The sequence below is a fragment of the Thalassophryne amazonica genome, chromosome 10 (assembly GCF_902500255.1).
Source record: "Thalassophryne amazonica chromosome 10, fThaAma1.1, whole genome shotgun sequence".
NCBI classification, from domain to species: Eukaryota; Metazoa; Chordata; class Actinopteri; order Batrachoidiformes; family Batrachoididae; genus Thalassophryne; species Thalassophryne amazonica.
The window spans coordinates 18534304-18551304 of record NC_047112.1 but is presented as its reverse complement, the minus strand read 5'-3'; the positions used below and the strand labels follow the sequence as shown (position 1 = coordinate 18551304).

At 42.6% G+C, this 17001-nt stretch overlaps 1 long non-coding RNA gene across 1 annotated transcript; it reads right to left on the bottom strand.

The window, feature by feature from the left end:
- On the bottom strand, positions 1-16422 carry LOC117518393. Its single transcript, XR_004562972.1, has 3 exons — positions 16401-16422; positions 15805-15810; positions 1-111 (listed from the first exon to the last, which is right to left on the bottom strand). It is a non-coding gene; the product is annotated as an uncharacterized LOC117518393 (long non-coding RNA).
- Between the last annotated feature and the right edge of the window lie 579 nt (positions 16423-17001).

Below are 17001 nucleotides of genomic sequence, written 5' to 3'. Positions count from 1 at the left end.
GGTAGGATGGTGGCTTAGGGGTTAGCACTGTTGCCTCACAGCAAGAAAGTCATGGGATCGATTCCCATCTGTGGCCTTTGTGTCAAGTTTGCGTGGGTTTGCTCCTGGTTCCTCTCACATCCAAAGACATGCAGGTTGGCTGGAGTGGAAACTTTAAATTATCAGGTGTGCCTGTGTGTGTTTGTATTTGGCCTGCAACAGACTGGCGTTGTGTCCAGGGTGTACCCCGCCTCGCACCCTATGACTGCTGGGATAGGTTCCAGCCCCCCGTGACCCTTTTGTTGGAGTAAGCGGGTGAAGATGAGTGAGTGAGCACATTAGCCCCTCTCTCTCTCTCTCTCTCTCTCTCTCTGTCTCTCTCTCTCTCTATATATATATATATCTCTCTATCTATATATATATATCTCTCTCTCTCTCTATATATATATATATATATATATATATATATATATATATATATAAATAAAACCCCTGGCAATAATTATGGAATCACCGGCCTCGGAGGATGTTCATTCAGTTTAATTTTGTAGAAAAAAAGCAGATCACAGACATGTTAGTCTGCATCTAAAAAGGAGTGATCACACCTTGGAGAGCTGTTGCACCAAGTGGACTGACATGAATCATGGCTCCAACATGAGAGATGTCAATTGAAACAAAGGAGAGGATTATCAAACTCTTAAAAGAGGGTAAATCATCACGCAATGTTGCAAAAGATGATGGTTGTTCACAGTCAGCTGTGTCTAAACTCTGGACTAAATACAAACATGGGAAGGTTGTTAAAGGCAAACATACTGGTAGACCAAGGAAGACATCAAAGCGTCAAGACAGAAAACAGCAATATGTCTCAGAAATCGAAAATGCACAACAAAACAAATGAGGAACGAATGGGAGGAAACGAGTCAACGTCTGTGACCAAACTGTAAGAAACCGCCTAAAGGAAATGGGATTTACATACAGAAAAGCTAAACGAAAGCCATCATTAACACCTAAACAGAAAAAAAACAAGGTTACAATGGGCTAAGGAAAAGCAATCGTGGACTGTGGATGACTGGATGAAAGTCATATTCAGTGATGAATCTCGAATCTGCATTGGGCAAGGTGATGATGCTGGAACTTTTGTTTGATGCCGTTCCAATGAGATTTCTAAAGATGACTGCCTGAAGAGAACATGTAAATTTCCACAGTCATTGATGATATGGGGCTGCATGTCAGGTAAAGGCACTGGGGAGATGGCTGTCATTACATCATCAATAAATGCACAAGTTTACGTTGATATTTTGGACACTTTTCTTATCCCATCAGTTGAAAGGATGTTTGGGGATGATGAAATCATTTTTCAAGATGATAATGCATCTTGCCATAGAGCAAAAACTGTGAAAACATTCCTTGCAAAAAGACACATAGGGTCAATGTCATGGCCTGCAAATAGTCCGGATCTTAATCCAATTGAAAATCTTTGGTGGAAGTTGAAGAAAATGGTCCATGACAAGGCTCCAACCTGCAAAGCTGATCTGGCAACAGCAATCAGAGAAAGTTGGAGCCAGATTGATGAAGAGTACAGTTTGTCACTCATTAAGTCCATGCCTCAGAGACTGCAAGCTGTTATAAAAGCCAGAGGTGGTGCAACAAAATACTAGTGATGTGTTGGAGTGTTCTTTTGTTTTTTTGTGATTCCATAATTTTTTCCTCAGAATTGAGTGATTCCATATTTTTTTTCCTTCCGCTTGGTCTAAAAAAGTAACCGTTACTGACTGCCACAAATTTTTTTTCTTGATTTCTTATAGTGTTTCTTAAAGCCAGAAAGTTGCCATTTGAAATTACTTTAGTTTTGTGTCATGTCTGTGATCTGCTTTTTTTCTACAAAATTAAACAACTGAATGAAGATCCTCAGAGGCCGGTGATTCCATAATTTTTGCCAGGGGTTGTATATATACACACAACACAGGGTGTTTCAGAAAAATGTATACAATTTCAGAATCTAATAACTTCTCCAATTTTCATTAAAATTACCAAAACTTTTAACAGCATGTGTTGAAACAACTCAAAAGTCTATGTTTAATGTTTTATGTTGGTTTTCTATTCAGGTATAGAAATACCATTCACTGAAAAAGCAAAGGCATTTTGTTTGTTAAAATATGCTGAAACACAGCCAAACACTGTAGCCTGCTTTTGTGAGAGAATTCGCTAAAAATGCATCAACTGCAACACGGTTTTGGACATGGCACAAAAAAGTTCAGAGGAAAGTTCTATGTGCAGGGCAAAAGGATCTGGATGACCACCAGGAAGAGACAGTTGAGTGGGTCCAGGAAACATTTTTGTGAAGTCCAAGGAAGTCTATAAGAAGACCAAGTGTGGGAATCCAGATTCCTTTGGCGTGTCACAGGCAGTGCACAAACTTGTAAAATTGTTCATGAAGTCCACATACATTTAAATTTCTCATGAAAATTTTTGATGAATCAACCTTATTTTGCTTAATATTAAGTCTGTTTATTTTCATTTGCTTGGACTGTGTAGTTACTCAATTACATGAAATTGTTTGAACCACCCTGAATATATAACTTGTGCTTTTGTGCTGAAACCAAACTTATTTAAAAGTTGGGATATGCCACATTTTAAGGAAGAAATTGAATTTAAGTGGAACTGCCCTGATAATGTTTTAGTGTATCAACAAAACAAACATTTTGCTATATTTTACAAATTCTTTCACGTAGTTTCACATCAACAGATTATTGTGGTTTAAAAAAGTATCACTGATCAGATATGTTCTCAAAATCTATGAATACATCCATGAGAACAGTAAATGCACCGGAGCAGGAGGTGGGTGAATGTGAGCGTTTGGGTGGAGTGGGAAGAGAGGAGGTAAAGGAGATGGATATGGAGCTGTTTGTCTTCTTTCTGTCTCCCTGCTGACATTCTCCACCTCTGCCTGCAGACTGACAGTGTGACTAAGGTTTTCCCTCTGAATCAGCTGAAGCTCAGACCTCAGTGCTGGCTGAGAAAATGCAAGTATAAAGAAAATGTCTGAAGTCAAAAGCTATATACACTTGTATGGCATAAAATGTTATATATATATATATATATATAAATTACAGTGCATCTGGAATGTATTCACAGCAGTTCACTTTTTTCACACTATGTTACAGCCTTATTCCAAAATGGATGCAATTCATTTTTTCCTCACAATTCTACACACAATACCCCATAATGACAATGTGAAAGTTTTTTTTTTTTTTTAGATTTGTGCAAATTTATTAAAAAACAAAAATATAAGAAGTCAACGTCTGTGACCGAACTGTAAGAAACTGCCTAAAGGAAATGGGATTTACATACAGAAAAGCTAAACGAAAGCCATCATTAACACCTAAACAGAAAAAAACAAGGTTACAATGGGCTAAGGAAAAGCAATCATGAACTGTGGATGACTGGATGAAAGTCATATTCAGTGATGAATCTCGAATCTGCATTGGGCAAAGTGATGATGCTGGAACTTTTGTTTGGTGCCGTTCCAATGAGATTTATAAAGATGACTGCCTGAAGAGAACATGTAAATTTCCACAGTCATTGATGATATGGGGCTGCATGTCAGGTAAAGGCACTGGGGAGATGGCTGTCATTACATCATCAATAAATGCACAAGTTTACGTTGATATTTTGGGCACTTTTCTTATCCCATCAATTGAAAGGATGTTTGGGATGATGAAATCATTTTTCAAGATGATAATGCATCTTGCCATAGAGCAAAAACTGTGAAAACATTCCTTGCAAAAAGACACATAGGGTCAATGTCATGGCCTGCAAATAGTCCGGATCTTAATCCAATTGAAAATCTTTGGTGGAAGTTGAAGAAAATGGTCCATGACAAGGCTCCAACCTGCAAAGCTGATCTGGCAACAGTAATCAGAGAAAGTTGGAGCCAGACTGATGAAGAGTACTGTTTGTCACTCATTAAGTCCATGCCTCAGAGACTGCAAGCTGTTATAAAAGCCAGAGGTGGTGCAACAAAATACTAGTGATGTGTTGGAGCGTTCTTTTGTTTTTCATGGTTCCATAATTTTTTCCTCAGAATTGAGTGATTCCATTTTTTTTTTTTCCCCTCTGCTTGGTCTAAAAAAGTAACCGTTACTGACTGCCACAATTTTTTTTCCTGATTTCTTATAGTGTTTCTTAAAGCCAGAAAGTTGCCATTTGAAATGACTTTAGTTTTGTGTCATGTCTGTGATCTGCTTTTTTTCTACAAAATTAAACAACTGAATGAACATCCTCCGTGGCCGGTGATTCCATAATTTTTGCCAGGGGTTGTACATTTTCATGTTCTCATTATGGGGTGTTGTGAGTAGAATTTTGAGCAGAAAGTTAATTTCATCCACTTTGGAATAAGGCTGTAACATAAAAAATGTGGAAAAAGTGAAGAGCTGTGAATACTTTCTGGATGCACCGTACACTCAAAAAACTGGTTCACTGGAATGGATTTCCCTCTAATAAATATATGTAGTCTCAACTAAATTAATTTATCTTGCATGGACATGCTTTTTTGAGTTGGGCTACATACATTTCTTAGATGGAAATCCTGCACATAATTAAATTGAGTTCATTCAGTCATTTTTCGCGTGTATGTGCACAAACTTCAGCAAAGCAAAATTACTCAAGTAGCAAATAAATTCAAAATACATTTTATTTAAAACAAAAGATAGGGAATAGTTATTGCAGTTTTTAAATCCATATTTATATTAATAATTATATCTCCAAGGTATGTTAGTGTGTTCTCCAAGAAAATGGTGAAATATAGTCATTTTACAGTCACAGTGCTACAATGGAAATGTTTTAACTTGCACATTTTGTGTAGAGGAATTTTAAGATACAAATGCTCAGAAAAGCAAAATTTCAACAGCAAACAGTAATTTAATCCCTGCACATTTGCAATATGTTAGGTGAAAAGATTCATTTTGCCAAATCATGTCATGCCAAGGCGCTACACAAGGAATTAAGGTTTAAATTTACCCAGAGCAAACACATCGGCAAACGTAAGGAGGACAAACTCCCCAAGTGTTTTGTTCCTTTTCTTTTTTGGGGTATCAGGAAGAAACCTCCAGAAGACCAGACCCAGAGGGGCGGCCATCTGCTTTGGCCATTCTAGCACAAGCAACAACAACAAAAAACAAATAGTGACATAAACTTTATTATAGACTGAAATCAGCTCTGATTAACTCTTATTTGTGCTTAACATGTTGATTTGCACTATGATGGAGTTGATTTGACTCTATGAAGTTTATAGACCTGGGACCAAATGTAGTCTTAGCAGAGAATCTTATTCATCAACATTTTCTGTACAGGCTCATAAATACAGCCATGGGGGCACCATTTAATCTCTAATTATGTCAATTAGTCATTCAGAAAATTTCGGAACTATTAAAATCAATTTCTTGTTTCTAATGAAATCTTAAGTGCTGTTTAAAAGATGTTGTAAACTTGGTGTATGTATACTTTGTAATTATTTGTTTATTTTTGTTCCTTTCAGCTTCTCCCATTCTCTTGGGGTTAACACAGAAGATGCGTATTGATCTGCTTATTGATTTGATATACATTTGACACCTTCTTGACACAACTCTAGAGGATGTTGAATAACAATGAAAATAAATCAGCCGATGGTAATTTGTATATCCATTAATTCATTTATTATTTTATTGATCAGTTGATTAGTGGTTTAGGCCATATACTGATAGAAAAGGGTGGGAAATGTTTCCCAAAGCCCAGGGTGTCGTCCTCAAATGTCTTATTTTGTCCACAACTCAAAGATATTTCACTGTCAGACAGAAACTAATATAGAAATGTTCATATTTTAGAAGCTGACATCTAAGAATGTGGACAAAACAATTAATCAGTATTAAAATAGTTGGCAATTAATTTAATAATTGATTAATACCTAGTTAAACTACGAATCACTGCAGCTCTAAAATACATTTATGTGTAGATGGGGTAGACTTTGTGACTGATTTAACATTAAGTTATTGTTTATTGTTTGGTAAAATGAAATGTGTGGAGTCTGAAAGTTTTCAGCAATGTGTATAAACTTATGGCCTTAACTGTATGGAGTTTTTTTTTTTTCTTCAGTACAGTTACATAAATCACAATCCCTTCAGGCAGAAAATTTTCCTTCAGATTTTTTTTCCCCTTCAAATTCTTTCATCCTTATACGAGGTCTGTCCATAAAGTATAGGTCCTTTTTATTTTTTTCAAAAACTATATGGATTTCATTCATATGTTTTAACGTCAGACATGCTTGAACCCTCGTGCGCATGCGTGAGTTTTTCCACGCCTGTCGGTGATGTCATTCGCCTGTGAGCACTCCTTGTGGGAGGAGTCGTCCAGCCCCTCGTTGGAATTCCTTTGTCTGAGAAGTTGCTGAGAGACTGGAGCTTTGTTTGATTAAAATTTTTTCTAAACCTGTGAGACACATCGAAGTGGACATGGTTCAAAAAATTAAGCTGGTTTTCAGTGAAAATTTTAACGGCTGATGACAGATTTTGAGGTGATTCTGTCGCTTTAAGGACTTCCCACGGTGCGAGACGTCGCGCAGCGCTCTCAGGCGGCGTCATCAGCCTGTTCAAGCTGAAAACCTCCACATTTCAGGCTCTATTGATCCAGGACGTCATGAGAGAACAGAGACGTTTCAGAAGAAGTCGGTTTCAGCATTTTATCTGGATATTCCACTGTTAAAGGAGATTTTTTTAATGAAAGACGTGCGAACGGGTCCGCGCATCGGGACGCAGCCGGCGCGGTGCGGCGGCACAGGAAAAACACCTCCGTGTTGATAACCATTTGTAAAATCCAGGCGGCTTTTGATGGCTTTCAGTGGACTGAGTATATGAGAAATTGTTTAACAGCTGGACATGTTCCAACTTGTCCTTAAGGCTTCCAACAGAGGTGTTTTTCCTGTGGCGGAGCGTCGCGGCGGCTGCGAGCCGATGCTGCAATCCGCCCACACGTCTTTCATTAAAAAAATCTCCTTTAACAGTGGAATATCCCGATAAAATGCTGAAACCGACTTCTTCTGAAACTTCTCTGTTCTCTCACGACGTCCTGGATCAATAGAGCCTGAAATGTGGAGGTTTTCAGCTTGAAACAGGCTGATGACGCCGCCTGAGAGCGCTGTGCGACGTCTCGCACTGTGGGAAGTCCTTAAAGCGACAGTATCACCTCAAAGTCTCTCATCAGCCGTTAAAATTTTCACTGAAAACCAGCTTAATTTTTCAAACCGTGTCCACTTCGATGTGCCTCACAGGTTTAGAAAAAATTTTGATCAAACAAAGCGCCAGTCTCTCAGCAACTTCTCAGACAAAGGAATTCCGACGAGGGGCTGGACGACTCCTCCCACAAGGAGTGCTCACAGGCGAATGACGTCACCGACAGGCGTGGAAAAACCATATAGTTTTTGAAAAAAATTAAAAGGACCTATACTTTATGGACAGACCTCGTATGTCAGTTTCCTTATTGCTTAAGAACCAATCACAGACAAGCATATCATCCAGGAATATTAAGGCTTAAATAATAATTTTGCATCCTATAAAATGGCCTTTAATGATCATTTCAGGCACATTTTAGAAAGTGAGCCCCTCTTTCTCAGTATAATTGGGGTATAATTGCACTGAGGGGGGAGGATGCAGTTGGATTTTCTTTTTGCATGATGGTCTTTCTCTTTGTAGTGATGCACGTAACAGACTGCTGCAGCCGCTGAGAGCTGAAATATTCAGCATCCATCCACACCTCTGACAGAGAGCGAGAGATGGTGAGAGTTGAGGACTTGAACAACTCTCCCACATCTTTCCTCCTGCTTTGCAGTACGCTCTTACACGTCTGTTGCCTAGCAACTGTAAAATAAAGTGGTGAGTTCTGAAGCGAGATAGAGAGAAAGAGAGAGAGAGAGAGAGATAGTTTACAAGTACTGCAATCCTCTACTGTTTGTTTGGCACTGTACATGATCCCACCACAGCCACCCATCTGTGGATCTGAGGACTTCTGGTTCTCCATCAGCCCACCAATCCTCATCGGCTGGAGGCGGGGCGCACCGGTTCCCTAGGTGACCTGCATGACTGACGTTCAGCCTCCTGCAGTGGAGCGCCTGGCGGTGTATCACTGATGCTCCTGCTTTACCCCCCCGGAGACTATAGAGAAATCTGTCAGAGAGGAGGGAGAGAGAGAGAGAGAGAAAACAAGAGCAAGAGGAATGCTAATTATTTAAACTCCTCCACCGCTCTCTTCCCTCTCTTTACTGGAAAGATGAAAGCTGGTGCTCTGGAAGAAGCCGGCTGATGGGAGAGCAGAGGAAGCATTCCTGAAGAAGGTGAATTTGTTGGTAAGAGAGCCACCACTTTTTCCTCTCTCCGACAATAAGGCAAGTGGATTTCGTTGGGTTCACTTTGCCTCATGTGTGGGTGAGGGACAGATTTTCCTGCATGCTGCATGCGTGACAGCTTCTGTATGGAAGCTGTAAGAATGCCACTGATGCAGGTTTTACTGGAGTCAGAGTGATGGATGACTGACACACAAAGGAGATCCAGTCATTTCGGGATACAGCCGAGGCCGGGATTGCTCGGCTTTACTGTATCTGCATAGGAGGAGGAGTATTAATTACATAACACTCCCTCTGTACCAGCAGCCTGAGCGGCATCGCTCAGTCCCACAAGTCCAGAATTGTTTAATACAGCAGTCGTTTGGAAAATTTTGGCGTGGAGGCTGCTCATCATGGGCCACTCTCTATTTCATCTAGTTGTTTTTAATTTGGGAATGTGTGTGTGTGTGTGTGTGTGTATGTGTGTGTGTGTGTGTGTGCTACTATGGGGTGCAGTTTGATGATTTGCAGTGATTTCTTGGTGAAATATGATTTAAAAAGTAGACAGAAGGACAAACTCTTCTCATGCATCATCCTAGAGAGATCCTGAGGAGGAATGTTAGGCAGCATGTGAAATGTTTCGGGCTTAGGCAGCCCGCAGCACCAACAGGATTCCCTAAAATCTATTCCGAAGCTTACGTCAGTGCACCACCTGGGTTGGAGCTTTCTGCTCAGCTGACCTGGAGTCCCCAACCTGACCACCTGAGGACACTTCATAGTCTTTAGGCTCATTTTAATTAGGGATGGAAAACTTTTTTAAAAGTATTGATTCCTATGTTGCTCTCTGGAATATTTTAGTCGTCCCGTTAGATTAGATTTGAACTGCAGAGAGGAAGCATGGCTTATTACAGGTAGTTTCCCCTGAGACTGATAGAGGTTATAAGAGAGAGAGAGAGAGACTTGTCATATTTGGAGTTTGGCCATGAGATTGGACCTCGTAAAGTTAAGTTCTGATATTAAATCAGTAAAATCACACATTTAGACATCAAATATGAACCTACAGAACCATTAAAACAATATTTTTTATCTTACCGGAATCCTGTTCCCCTTATTAACCAAGACTATTTGCAAAAGCATTTGCACTACGTCGGCCATAACGTCTTAAGAGGGATGTAGATTTATACTCTCTGTGTGTGTTTCTGTTACACTTTCTTGTGCGCATAATAACTTGAATAAAATTCATGTGATTTTCACCTAATTTGAAGCAAACATCCTAAATGAGTTTATCTCAGAGGATTTCGAATTTGATCTGAGTTTCAGCAAGAACCTCCAAGGACCGCCCATTTTATTGAACGGAGTATTGATCATTACACGTTATTAGCCTTTGGCAGCTGCAGATAGATTATTATTATTGTTATTATTATTTGTCAGTATCAGTTGGTTGTTTTTTTTATATCCGCTACTCTAACCTAACGCCCCCCCCCCCCCTCCATATTACTTTAGTTATAAACCTTCCTGCTTTAAATTGTAAAAGCAGACCTGCCAGTATTCTATTTATTCTCAACATGATCTTGTGGTTACATAAATTACACAAGTCAAGTGTAGCATTGCTCTTTGCCACATCCACAACACCACAAACCACCTTGGGTCTTGGATGGCAACCACCCATACAGACATCTGATCCATCTGAACTCTCAAAAGTAAGACAAAGACATACTTTTGTCAATATCTCCTCATTTATATATCAGAGTGATAAAGCCAAGACTAAGACAATTAGACACAAGGATACTAATGCAAGTATCTGTTTCTGTTTAAATTCAAGGATTCAAATACTTATTTTACAATATATTACAGATTATTTGATGACAACAGTGAATGGCAGAGGTTGTATTAATTTTGTAACAGTAAAACACTTGAAGCCAGTAGTTTCTTACTTTATATTCCATCCATATGCATACAAAGATGTCACTGCATGTGCATGGATGCTTACATGCAGAAGTGAGCTGATTTTTAAATGTAGAGCATAAATGTGCAGAACTGCAGCTCACAGCTCAGATGGTGGCTGCAGGCTCACTCACTGTGACCAGTGAGATTTCATCGGCGTTACAGGAGCTACACTTTAAGGTGTTTGAGTGTCTCCAGCTCCTGCCTGTCTGCCTGCCTGCGTAGGAGGAAACATCTCTTGTTCACAGCTCGCGTCTACTGCAGATATAAAGCTTTGGGATTTGTTTCTGCTTCATTAGACAGTATGCAGATGAGTGGCAAGCAAGATGACATGGAGAGAGGAGGATGAGCAAGATTGAAGTTCACGACATCACACGTACACGTTACTCAGGCCTGCATGTGGATTCTGTCAGTACACCACAGCAATGGGATCCTTATGGTCGAACAAAGGTGTGTCCATCCTTCCATCTTCTGCTGTTTGTACAGGATTGGGACTGGGCCATGGTGACAACACAGTAATCCATCTTCCCACTTCCATCCTCCAGATCTCTCTGAGTGATCCTGAGGCATTCTTGGGCCAGATGGTATATATGATCCTTCCAGCATTTTCTGGGTCTATTCCCTGGGATTTCCTCCCAGTAGGGCATGACTAGAAAGCCTCCAAAGTGAGGCAAACAGTGAGCATTCTTCCACTGCGACTAGTGCTTCTACCATGACCACAGGTGAGGATTCGAATGTAAACTGATTTCTAAATTGAAATCATACAAATCTGTTCACTTGGGGAAGAAACTCTTTTCCAACATGGAGAAAGAAATTAGAATCTGAACAATATATTAGTTGGCCCTAAAATATTGTCTGATATGAGCCTTTCATGAACATATCGTTATAAACTCAACCCTCTGGGGTTGCCGCCGTCGTATACGACAGCAGAATACAAGTTTTATTTAATGATACACAACTTTTTAATGATATTCGATAGAAACTGCCTTTTTTGCAGAAAAGTGCACTCCACGGACTTTTGAAGCAGCCCTCCACCATGCTTGTAGTCCTCATAGAAGCTGTGTGATGATGTGTGCAATGTGAGTGTCCAATCAGGAATTGGTTCACCGTCACATGGTTTTCCAATATCCACTTGTAGGGCAGAGCAATCTCACGTGGTGCACCAAAGTGTGTGAGTAGAAGTGATGGGTTACTACTTGGCCTGTGAATGTTGTTGAAATAAGCCTCTCACACTCCAACGTGTAAAGCACCATTATGCATATGAATGGAAGTGATCAGAGTTAGAGGGCCTCATACAATCTCACGTGGTGTGCCAAAGAGTGTGAGTAGAAGAGATGCTTCACTCCTTGGCCTGTGAATGTTGTTGAATAAGCCTATGGCAAGCTTTCTCACTCCAGCAATTGACGCGTAAAGTACTTTTTAAGCATATGAATGGAAGGAAGGGGAGGGGTTCCTCCTCCTTCCTTACAGTGCAGGAACTCATTCCAACAAGAACAGTCAACTCCATGGAAGTGCAAAGTTTGTGATGTGGCCCTTTGTGTAATAGCAGATAGAAATCGCTTTGAGATGTGGCATGAAGACCAACAAAATGCATAGACCATTTTGTATAGATTGTTCAAAATGTGCATTTGTGTTTATTGTTATAACCTTTATTTTGTACATTCTTTTGTACAAGATCCAAAACTACCTTTATAAAGTGTCAAAATAGTTGTTTATTATAGTTTGCTGTATTTTTTTGACTAAATGTGTGAAAATTATTACTTTTATTACAGTTATAAAACACCACTATATAATATATATTCTGAAGGTACAGGTTGTCCTGAAAAAAAAGAGACATACTACTTGATTGTGGGATGCAGGGTGAGCTTTAACAGCAATAATAAAACATTTATGCCAGGTGAGTTGTTATGTGTCGGACGCAGCTCGGAGAACCGACCAGCGTTTGAAGGACCCAGTATGAAATAAGCAGAGCACGGTACAAAGGTTAACTGAATTCAATACATAACAATGATGTGATACAAAACAACAAAAGAGTGTGCGGTCTGGCGTGGTGGTGATACGGTGCGCTCCCAGCAGCGCTAACGGTCCGGAGCCAGAAGCCGTTCGGACCCAAGGACCCCGCCGACACCCCCCAGGTGGCCGCAACAAACCGAGTCTGTGAAAGAAGGAACCATTATGTGAGTCCACACTCTACACACAGAGAGACCACTCAAAGGTGTACATAAACAGCAAACACTTCCTGGCTTCATTACTAATCAGCTTCCCAACCTGCAGGCATGGAACATCCAGTTCACAAAACGCCACTGCAGTGGAAGCCGATACATGACTAACGTACAGCTCAATATAATAAGGTGTGAGGGACACCACATTTACTGACTGTATAAACGTTAGTCACAAAATCTAACGTACCTCAGGAAGTGTGCTGACGAGCGTGAGACCTCACCCCCTCCTCTTTCACAGACCGTGCATCAAACCCTGGACGTTCTCTGCATCCACTGATGATGAGATGGCTCCCGAGACGACGATCTCACCCGTCTGGTCACAAGGTCGAGTCTCTGGCAAATACACACTGTATACTCCAGTCTTAAATGCCACCATGTTCCAATCCATATAGATGCACCACAGCTGTGAGTCCTGACGAGCCGTAGGTGATCAGGGTGAGGTCCTGATAACCTCAGCAACACAGCCACTCAGTCCCAAATGCAAGCCACCTGGAAGGAAAAACAAAAGACAAACAAAAAGGCAGCCAGGCCCCCCAGCCATACAACAGTACCCCACCCTCACGGGAAGCCTCCCGGCAACCACACAAACCTGGCCCAGGAGAAACACCCCCCTCCAGGGACCATGGCTGGAAACCGCATCTGCATTCGTCTTCCAACAGAATGGTTGATGTCCTCTCCTCTGGCTGCATCCTTGCCTTTGTTTCAGTCAGTCACTTAGCACAGGTGTGGCCAGGAGTTCTTAAACCTGTGCGGTCAGCCTTTATCCAACCATGTGCGGTCATTAGTCATAAAACAAAAAAGACAAACATAAACAACCAAACCACCCCCCCCTCCCCAGGGGACCGTCCTATCAAACCCCGGGAAGAGGAGAAAAGAAAAACCCCAAACTTAAGCTTACAAATAAAAGCGCTAAAACACCCCCCCCCCCCCCCCCCAAACGACATGTAGGGACCAACACCCCCCAGAGGACTTCCCGCCAGCTCCAGGAGTAATAACCACAGCCGAGGACCCTCTGGGATCCAACGTCACCCACGGGGACTCCCAGCGCCTCCCAGAGGACCACTCGTCAACCCCAGGAGACGCCTCCCCTCATGACCAACGGACCCAGCCCCGGCCGTCTATGGCTAGATGGACCCACAGCCCTTTCCCCCCCAGAGGACACCACAGTCAAACCCTGAGGGCGGAAACTGGGGGGAAAAACAAGAAGAGAGAAAAAAAAACATACAAACAAAACAACCCCAACCCCACCCCCTTGGCGCAGTGGAAACTGGAAGCACGTCCAGTGTCACCAACCGTGACTATACCCCAGAAGCCAACCGGGAGGAGTGGAACAGCGGTTATGGCAAACGGCACAAAACGGCGCCACTCCTCCGACTTCTACACAAGCCACTAGCTGCGGGTATATCCCACTGCCCCAAACCTCAGCCACGCCGATGGCAGACGGCCAAAGGCGTGCTGAAGCCGGAGGTGGAACAGGGAATCAAACTCCCCCCCCAGGTGCAGAGGTTACCCGGGAAACGCCCAGTATAACCAAACTGCACCACTCCAGCAACGCCGACACTACGGCTCACCCGGCTGGAGCCAGAGGAGAAGAGAGGGAAGAAAAAGAAAATACCCCAAACCCCCCCCCCTCCCGGGTGCAGAGGCTACCTGGGAAATGCCCAGCACAACCAAACTGCACCCCTCCAGCAACGCCGACACTACGGCTCACCCGGCTGGAGTCAGAGGAGAAGAGAGGGCATAACAAAAACAAACAAAAAAAAGAAAAAAAAAACCCAAGTACCACCCCATCACCCCCCAGGGGACCGTCCCATCAAACCCTGGGGAGGTGAAACAAAAAGAAATAAAAAGAAAGACTAACAGACCAACATACAGTTGTTTGGGTCCTTTTTTTTTTTTTTTTTGGTGTCTTCTCAGACAGGCTGCAGGGTCACAACCCCAGACACAAACAGTGGGAAAAAAAAAAATAAATCCCACACAAAAACCAACTCAAAAAACACCCACACGAAATGAACTAACACAAAACAAATCAGTGACGTATACCGTTAAGCTCAAACAAATCGAACACACCTGTTCTAACTTAAGAGCTTAACGGTAATGTGACTAAGTCACCAAAAGAGGGAGCCAAAGTGCTAAAAATGAAAAATCCCCCTTTGGTGACAGAAAACAAACGAGCTGCATCTCCGTGCGCAGCTGTGTGCAACACACAACCAAAATGTGCTCAACTAAATAACGCCGGAGCTGATACAACAGACGCAGTAGTTATCTTTATCCGGGGAAACGGGGCTACAACTGTAACACAGGAAGCTCAGCGACCCGTGCCACAGAGCTCCGCCGTGCGCGTGCACCCATTACAGACACACTCTTGCAGCTCCCGTTTAAACCTCTTATCCGGTCGGAGCGTGACGCGAAGCCGTCGCCAGTCACACTCCACCACGACCCACGGATAAGGCACAAACACAGGAACACGGCTGCAAGAGAGCACAAATCAGTATTCAGTAATGGGTCTCAAACACGCACCATCCGGGCGGAGAGCACACGCAACTGATCCGGATAACTACTGAACGTCTACTGCCGCCTTCCCGGCGCGTTACCGTCTCTGCTACCGCTGGGTCCGTGATGTTTGGCCAGAGACTACTGTTATGTGTCGGACGCAGCTCGGAGAACCGACCAGCGTTTGAAGGACCCAGTATGAAATAAGCAGAGCACGGTACAAAGGCTAACTGAATTTAATACATAACAGTGATGTGATACAAAACAACAAAAGAGTGTGCATTCTGGCGTGGTGGTGATACGGTGCGCTCCCAGCAGCGCTAACGGTCCGGAGCCAGAAGCCGTTCGGACCCAAGGACCCCGCTGACACCCCCCAGGTGGCCGCAACAAACCGAGTCTGTGAAAGAAGGAACCATTATGTGAGTCCACACTCTACACACAGAGAGACCACTCAAAGGTGTACATAAACAGCAAACACTTCCTGGCTTCATTACTAATCAGCTTCCCAACCTGCAGGCATGGAACATCCAGTTCACAAAACTCCACTGCAGTGGAAGCCGATACATGACTAACGTACAGCTCAATATAATAAGGTGTGAGGGACACCACATTTACTGACTGTATAAACGTTAGTCACAAAATCTAACGTACCTCAGGAAGTGTGCTGACGAGCGTGAGACCTCACCCCCTCCTCTTTCACAGACCGTGCATCAAACCCTGGACGTTCTCTGCATCCACTGATGATGAGATGGCTCCCGAGACGACGATCTCACCCGTCTGGTCACAACGACGAGTCTCTGGCAAATACACACTGTATACTCCAGTCTTAAATGCCACCATGTTCCAATCCATATAGATGCACCACAGCTGTGAGTCCTGACGAGCCGTAGGTGATCAGGGTGAGGTCCTGATAACCTCAGCAACACAGCCACTCAGTCCCAAATGCAAGCCACCTGGAAGGAAAAACAAAAGACAAACAAAAAGGCAACCAGGCCCCCCAGCCATACAACATGAGTGAACTGTCCAAAAAATGCCCTCGGATACCTAGCTGATTTGAAAACTTTTATTTTACAAAATAAACTGTGCAGAAAAACAGTTTGGCTGTTGTAAATGGTGTCATTATACAGTTTGTACAAAGACATTTTTTACAATGCTGCCAAGTATGGCTGGGACTCCATCACCCCTTGGTCGCATGGTTTAGGAGAGACAGAGGAAAAGCGACTAGCTGCCATTCATTTTCAATCAGAGTTGGTGTTTTACAGTGACAAGAGACAAGTAAGGTGGAATAGGGGCTTTGTGGTTAGAGCTGTTCTCTCAACGCAAAAGTTCCTGGGATCACTTCCCAGCTCGTCTTTTCTGTGTGGAGTTTGCATGTTCTCCCCATGTTCGTGCTGTTACCCTCCGCGTGCTCTGACTTCCTCCCACTTCCAAAGATATGCAAGCTGACTGTGCTTCTGCTACAGAGTGGCACCCTGACCAGGGTGTACCCAACCTCTCATCCTATAACTGTTGGGATAGGCTCCACCCACTCCCATAACCTTCAGCTGGGATAAGCGGGTATAGAAAATGAAAGAATGAAGACAGAAGTAATTGCTATGCTGCCAGCTAGCTGGGGCCAAAATAGACAAGAAGTGATGGCAGTATGATGTATGTTGGTTGGTTGTTGGTTATATTTGCTGTTATTTAAAGTTAAGTAAAGTTCACGTTTAAACTAGAAAACATCAAAGCTCATACACCTTTCTTTGTCATCATGGTTTGACAATGAAATATAAGTATTAATTACCATTTTTAATGTACATATCAACAGATATATTGGTATCTCAAATTCTTTCCCTCCTAATATCGGTATTGGCCACTAAAAACTCCATATCGGTCGGCCTGTAATAGAACTGTCCTGTTTTCCAGCACAGTACCATAGAGTCATATTGGGAGGAGCTGATTCTCAATTCAGCTGCTTCACACTCGACTGACAACTGTCCCATTGTGCACAGCAGGCTACATTCTGCAGAACCCATC